A 6,957-nucleotide genomic window follows, 5' to 3' on the forward strand; every position below is an offset into this window, starting at 1 on the left:
TGGGACTAATTGGATAGCTCTGCCAAAGAGCCGGCACAGACACAAAGGGCCGAATGGCCTCCTTCGGTGCTGAACGTGTGTACTGTACACCAAGTGCATTAGGCTAGTCCCTGTACTAGGAAGTATCACGTGTGCATCATACAGAGACTAACACGCCACATAAATAACGTTCTCAAAACTGACAAGCATAACTTCTGTGCCAGGCAGACATCGTACAACATATTCCTGCTTCAATAACTGGCATTGGAGCTTGGGTAGCACGAGCATCGATCTACGCCACCCAGCCAGACTGTCCTGTAACTAACAGACGCAGCCTACCTAACATGCAGTCCAACATGTAGCCGACTCCAGAACTAATAGTTAGCACACATGGACCTTGCAGAGCCATCTACACGGTACATGCAGCCTGTCCTATAACTAACGAGCACAGCGTATACAGCAGGCAAACCAACACACACTGCATACACACATCGTCTACCCCACAACTCACAAACACACCACAGTTTGACATACACCATAGGCTATTCTGTAACCAACTTACGCAGCACATGTACGGCGCACACTGAGCCATACCATATTCCTACACTGGCAACAAAAAAAGTTTGTGCACATTAGGCACACATACAGTACAAATGCAATTTGCCCCCAACAAGCACAACTCGGCGCACTTTTTAATAGTATGTAGATGCAAATCTCACACACACACACGCGTAGAAATACCTAAAAAAAAAGACTTTCACTTGAGATTTACAGCATATCAGCACAGTGATGATAGGCAGACAGACATGAATCGTCATTGATTACAACTAGACTTGCAATTGCACACGGGCTCATGGTCACAAGTGCGAACAGCATCTCCAACAGAGCTGTTCCTACAGGGTGCTCTGTGGGCACGGTGCTGGGCGCTGTTACTTCACAGTCCTGAACATCCCTTCGACTTTCAGAAAGGCTCCAAACTCTATTGGAGTAATAATAATGAATCGAACTGCGTCGCTCGGAAATCAGAATAATGATCACAGCATGCAGCTAACGGCCTATCGTTATTGTGAGAGTTATATCTCGAAGGTTAGGGGACTGAACCTTTTTTTTCTTACAGTATTCCAGGCAATGGCACACAACGGTATTCTAGCGGCTAAATCAAAAATGAATTCCATGTAGATTTTCTTTCAGAAGCAGTGGTCTACCTAATCCAGTTCCACGCCCCGTGCTGATTTATCCATCTATGTCCTCCAGCCCTCAGCTCTAAACGGAACCTGAGAACAAAATATATTCCTTCAGCCCAAGAGTTGGGAAGTGAAGCAGCGAGAGGATTCGCTAGCCCGTGTCCTAATAATCCTCAGCATCATCCCCTTACTTATCAGGGCCACTCCTGGCACTAACTGCAACAACACACAAAACAAAACAAAAGATATTTGCACAAAAAATGATCCTGCGAGAATGATTGGGGGTTTTTTTTCTCCCCCAATGATCACCCGATTGCTGGCGTCCAACTTGTCATTCAGCGAAGGCTGAGCTTGTGAGGTTGGCTCACATCAGCACCGCGCCGACTCACCTGAACCGGATCAATAGCCATATGGTTAAATAAACTGATCGCGCTCACTCACTCAAAAAACGGAGTCTCGGATCCATACGCTGGCCGCCCGCAATGCATGCAACAACAAAAAAGGCAAGAATTCAATAGAGTGACAAATCAGTAGATTATAACAGAAGATGGACTTTCAGTCAGTATAAAGGCAGCACAGTCACTGCAGAACTGACCCTACCCACGGAATACTAATGCAAGGAATTTTAGGGGGCTTTATTTCCCTTATGCATTCTAATCATCCGATCTCCAATGATAGACACACACACACACACACACACACACAAAAACACAGCTTCTGCTAACGAGTATGAAACACAGCGCAAGTTGTATTCCAATCAGCTCTGTCTCACCTTGTTCCTCAGTTCTTAAACCAGTCAATTGCACCGCTTACTAGCCGAGCACGAGCATGTGTCGAAATGCCCAGCTTCGAGATTCCTGGTCCTTGCAAAGAGGCTGCTGCTTATGTCCCGCCGGGTGCGAGAACTTCCCAGCCGCGGTGGGCGCATTCAGCACAGGACTGGCAGACTGCAGAACAGGCTGTTCGGCGGTGTCTGCCGGAGTCGAGCGCAGAACATGCTCAATTGCCACAGCAAGCCGAGACTTCATCAGAGAGGGGGTGGGTGATGGATGGTGATGTGGTGGTGGGGGGGGGGGGGAGGTGGAGAGATTCTGAAAGGCACCAAGAAGGCACCCAGCCTTCTTCTACCAGCCTGACCAGCAGTGGCTAATTATGAAGAAAGATCCCGAGCAGCAACAAGGAGCTACAGACGATTCCTTCGGAGACAAAAGGAAAAAAAAACCAGGGAAAGGTTTGGGGAGGGGGCTGAAGTCAATCTATCTTTCAGAGAGAGAGAGAGAGGGGGGATTTGCATTAGAAAGCGCCAAAACCTCTGCAAAGACCACATAAGTATTTTTTTTAACTTGTCAGAGAGCAAAGTGATCAATTGAACTCCCGAGGCATGCAAGGCGAAGTCACAAAACTAATCAGGATTTACAGGTTGCTTGCTCCGAGAACTTCAACCTTTTCTTTTTCATTCTCCTCAGGGGGGCTGTGGTTGGGTTGTAAAAACCTTCTGCTCCTGCGAGGTACATTGGTTTACAAGCTTTAATGTGTGTGCCTTTGTTTCAGATAAGCAGGCATGACCATGTACTTTTCCTTCATGTTATTGCCAAGCTGCCCAGTAGCAAAAATTAAATCAGTGATAGCAAAATAAAACTCGAAGGGAAATCGCTCTGCTTTTACCGACAGAAATTTTACCATCATTATCCCCCCCTCCCCCCCCCCCCCCACCCTCCAAATTTTTTCAATCCTTGACCCCTCCGTCCTGGCAAACCGCCGCTCCATCCCCAACCCCCCTTTCCTCTCCGAAGTCCTTGAACGTGTTGTCGCCTCCCAAATCCGTGCCTATCTTTCTCGGAACTCCATGTTTGAATCCCTCCAATCAGGTTTCTGCCTCTGCCACAGTACCGAAACAGCTCTTATCAAAGTCACAAATCCTATGTGAATTTGATAAGAGCCGTTTGGGTCCTGTGGCAGGGGAGGAAACCTGATTGGAGGGATTCAAACAGAAAGGCAGAGTATTGTTTAAATGATGCTAGATTGGGAAATGCTGATGTACACAGGGACCTGGGTGTCCTTGTACACCAGTCACTGAAAGCAAACATGCAGGTGCAGCAAGCAGGTAGGAAGGCAAATGGTACGTTGGACTTCATTGCAAGAGGTTTTGAGTACAGGAGCAAGGATGTCTTACTACAGTTATTCAGGGCCTTGGTGAGACCACACCTGGAGTACTGTGTGCAGTTTTGGTCCCCTTACCTAAGAAAGGATATACTTGCCATAGAGGGAATGCAGTGAAGATTCACCAGACTGATTCCTGGGATGAGGAGAGATTGGGTCAACTAGGCTTGTATTCACTAGAGTTTAGAAGAATGAGAGGGGATCTCGTTCAAACGTATAAAATTCTGACAGGGCTAGACAGACTGGATGCAGGGAGGATGTTTCCCCTGGCTGGGGGGTCTGGAACGAGGGGTCACAGGCTCAGGATACGGGGTAGAACATTTAGGGCTGAGATGAGGAAAAATTTCATCACTCAGATGATGGTGAACCTGTGGAATTCTCTACCAAAGAAAGCTGTGGAGGCTAAGTCACTGAATATATTAAAGATGGAGATAGATAGATTTCTAGATAAAAAAGGCATCAAGGGGTATGGGGAGAGAGCGGGAATATGGTATTGAGATAGAGGATCAGCCATGATTATATTGAATGGTGGAGCAGGCTCGAAGGGCCGAATGGCCTACTCCTGCTCCTATTTTTCTATGTTTTCTATGTTTCTATATAAATGTAAGTCTTCCTATTTATATATAGACAAGTTGCCCTTCAATGCCTCACCCATGTGTCTATTCTTCATTGATGAGATTGGACAATGTCCGTCAACAGGCTAAACGCCCAGAGTGTGGGTAGGATATGGGGGACGTCACAGATAGAGGTCTCATCCTATCCTCAAATCATGGGGAACCCAGTTGACACCCAGCCCGATTTACACCCAGCCGATTTACACCCGGCTCAATTTACACCCGGCCCGATTTACACCCGGCCCGATTTACACCCGGCCCGATTAACACCCGGCCCGATTAACACCCGGCCCGATTTACACCCGGCCCGATTTACACCCGGCCCGATTAACACCCGGCTTGATTTATACCCGGCTTGATTTACACCCGGCTTGATTTACATCCAGCCCGATTTACACCCGGCCCGATTTACACCAGGCCCAATTAACACCCGGCCCGATTTACACCAGGCCCGATTAACACCCGGCCCGATTAACACCCGGCCCGATTTACAACCGGCCTGATTTACACCCGGCCCGATTTACACTTGGCCCGATTTACACCCGGCCTGATTTACACCTGGCCTGATTTACACTCGGCCCGATTTACACCCGGCCCGATTTACACCCGGCCCGATTTACACCCGGCCTGATTTACACTCGGCCCGATTTACACTCGGCCCGATTTACACCCAGCCCGATTTACACTCGGCCCGATTTACACCCGGCCTGATTTACACCCGGCCCAATTTAGACTCGGCCCGATTTACACCCGGCCTGATTTACACCTGGCCCGATTTACACCCGGTCTGATTTACACCCGGCCCGATTTACACCCGGTCTGATTTACACCCGGCCCGATTTACACCCGGCCCGATTTACACCCGGCCCGATTTACACCCAGCCCGATTAACACCCGGCCCGATTAACACCCGGCCCGATTAACACCCGGCCCAATTTATACCCGGCCCGATTTACACCCGGCCCGATTTACACCCGGCCCGATTTACACCCGGCCCGATTTACACCCGGTCTGATTTACACCCGGCCCGATTTACACCCGGCCCGATTTACACCCGGCCCGATTTACACCCAGCCCGATTAACACCCGGCCCGATTAACACCCGGCCCGATTAACACCCGGCCCAATTTATACCCGGCCCGATTTACACCCGGCCCGATTTACACCCGGCCCGATTTACACCCAGCCCGATTAACACCCGGCCCGATTAACACCCGGCCCGATTAACACCCGGCCCAATTTATACCCGGCCCGATTTACACCCGGCCCGATTTACACCAGGCCCGATTAACACCCGGCCCGATTAACACCCGGCCCGATTTACAACCGGCCTGATTTACACCCGGCCCGATTTACACTTGGCCCGATTTACACCCGGCCCGATTTACACCTGGCCTGATTTACACCCGGCCCGATTTACACCCGGCCTGATTTACACTCGGCCCGATTTACACTCGGCCCGATTTACACCCAGCCCGATTTACACTCGGCCCGATTTACACCCGGCCTGATTTACACCCGGCCCAATTTAGACTCGGCCCGATTTACACCCGGCCTGATTTACACCTGGCCCGATTTACACCCGGTCTGATTTACACCCGGCCCGATTTACACCCGGTCTGATTTACACCCGGCCCGATTTACACCCGGCCCGATTTACACCCGGCCCGATTTACACCCAGCCCGATTAACACCCGGCCCGATTAACACCCGGCCCGATTAACACCCGGCCCGATTTATACCCGGCCCGATTTACACCCGGCCCGATTTACACCCGGCCCGATTTACACCCGGCCCGATTTACACCCGGCCTGATTTACACCCGGCCCGATTTACACCCGGCCCGATTTACACCCGGCCCGATTTACACCCAGCCCGATTAACACCCGGCCCGATTAACACCCGGCCCGATTAACACCCGGCCCAATTTATACCCGGCCCGATTTACACCCGGCCCGATTTACACCCGGCCCGATTTACACCCAGCCCGATTAACACCCGGCCCGATTAACACCCGGCCCGATTAACACCCGGCCCGATTTATACCCGGCCCGATTTACACCCGGCCCGATTTACACCAGGCCCGATTAACACCCGGCCCGATTAACACCCGGCCCGATTTACAACCGGCCTGATTTACACCCGGCCCGATTTACACTTGGCCCGATTTACACCCGGCCTGATTTACACCTGGCCTGATTTACACTCGGCCCGATTTACACCCGGCCCGATTTACACCCGGCCCGATTTACACCCGCCTGATTTACACTCGGCCCGATTTACACTCGGCCCGATTTACACCCAGCCCGATTTACACTCGGCCCGATTTACACCCGGCCTGATTTACACCCAGCCCGATTTACACCCGGCCCGATTTACACCCGGCCCGATTTACACCCGGTCTGATTTACACCTGGCCCGATTTACACCCGGCCCGATTTACACCCGGCCCGATTTACACCCAGCCCGATTAACACCCGGCCCGATTAACACCCGGCCCGATTAACACCCGGCCCAATTTATACCCGGCCCGATTTACACCCGGCCCGATTTACACCAGGCCCGATTAACACCCGGCCCGATTAACACCCGGCCCGATTTACAACCGGCCTGATTTACACCCGGCCCGATTTACACTTGGCCCGATTTACACCCGGCCTGATTTACACCTGGCCTGATTTACACTCGGCCCGATTTACACCCGGCCCGATTTACACCCGGCCCGATTTACACCCGGCCTGATTTACACTCGGCCCGATTTACACTCGGCCCGATTTACACCCAGCCCGATTTACACTCGGCCCGATTTACACCCGGCCTGATTTACACCCGGCCCAATTTAGACTCGGCCCGATTTACACCCGGCCTGATTTACACCCGGCCCGATTTACACCCGGCCCGATTTACACCCGGTCTGATTTACACCTGGCCCGATTTACACCCGGCCCGATTTACACCCGGCCCGATTTACACCCAGCCCGATTAACACCCGGCCCAATTTATACCCTGCCCGATTTACA

At 51.5% G+C, this 6,957-nt stretch overlaps 1 protein-coding gene across 1 annotated transcript in view; it reads right to left on the reverse strand.

The window, feature by feature from the left end:
- cdh7a (cadherin 7a) overlaps nt 1-2,163 on the reverse strand; it is a 157,806-nt gene extending 155,643 nt beyond the window's left edge. The window contains exon 1 of the mRNA XM_085992296.1: nt 1,936-2,163. The gene's annotated coding sequence lies outside the window, so the exon portion shown is untranslated. The remainder of the gene's footprint in view (nt 1-1,935) is intronic.
- Nucleotides 2,164-6,957: the final 4,794 nt, after the last annotated feature.

Source organism: Somniosus microcephalus, chromosome 7, assembly GCF_052327205.1.
Source record: "Somniosus microcephalus isolate GS21.2 chromosome 7, FLI_Smic_1.0, whole genome shotgun sequence".
Classification (NCBI taxonomy): Eukaryota; Metazoa; Chordata; class Chondrichthyes; order Squaliformes; family Somniosidae; genus Somniosus; species Somniosus microcephalus.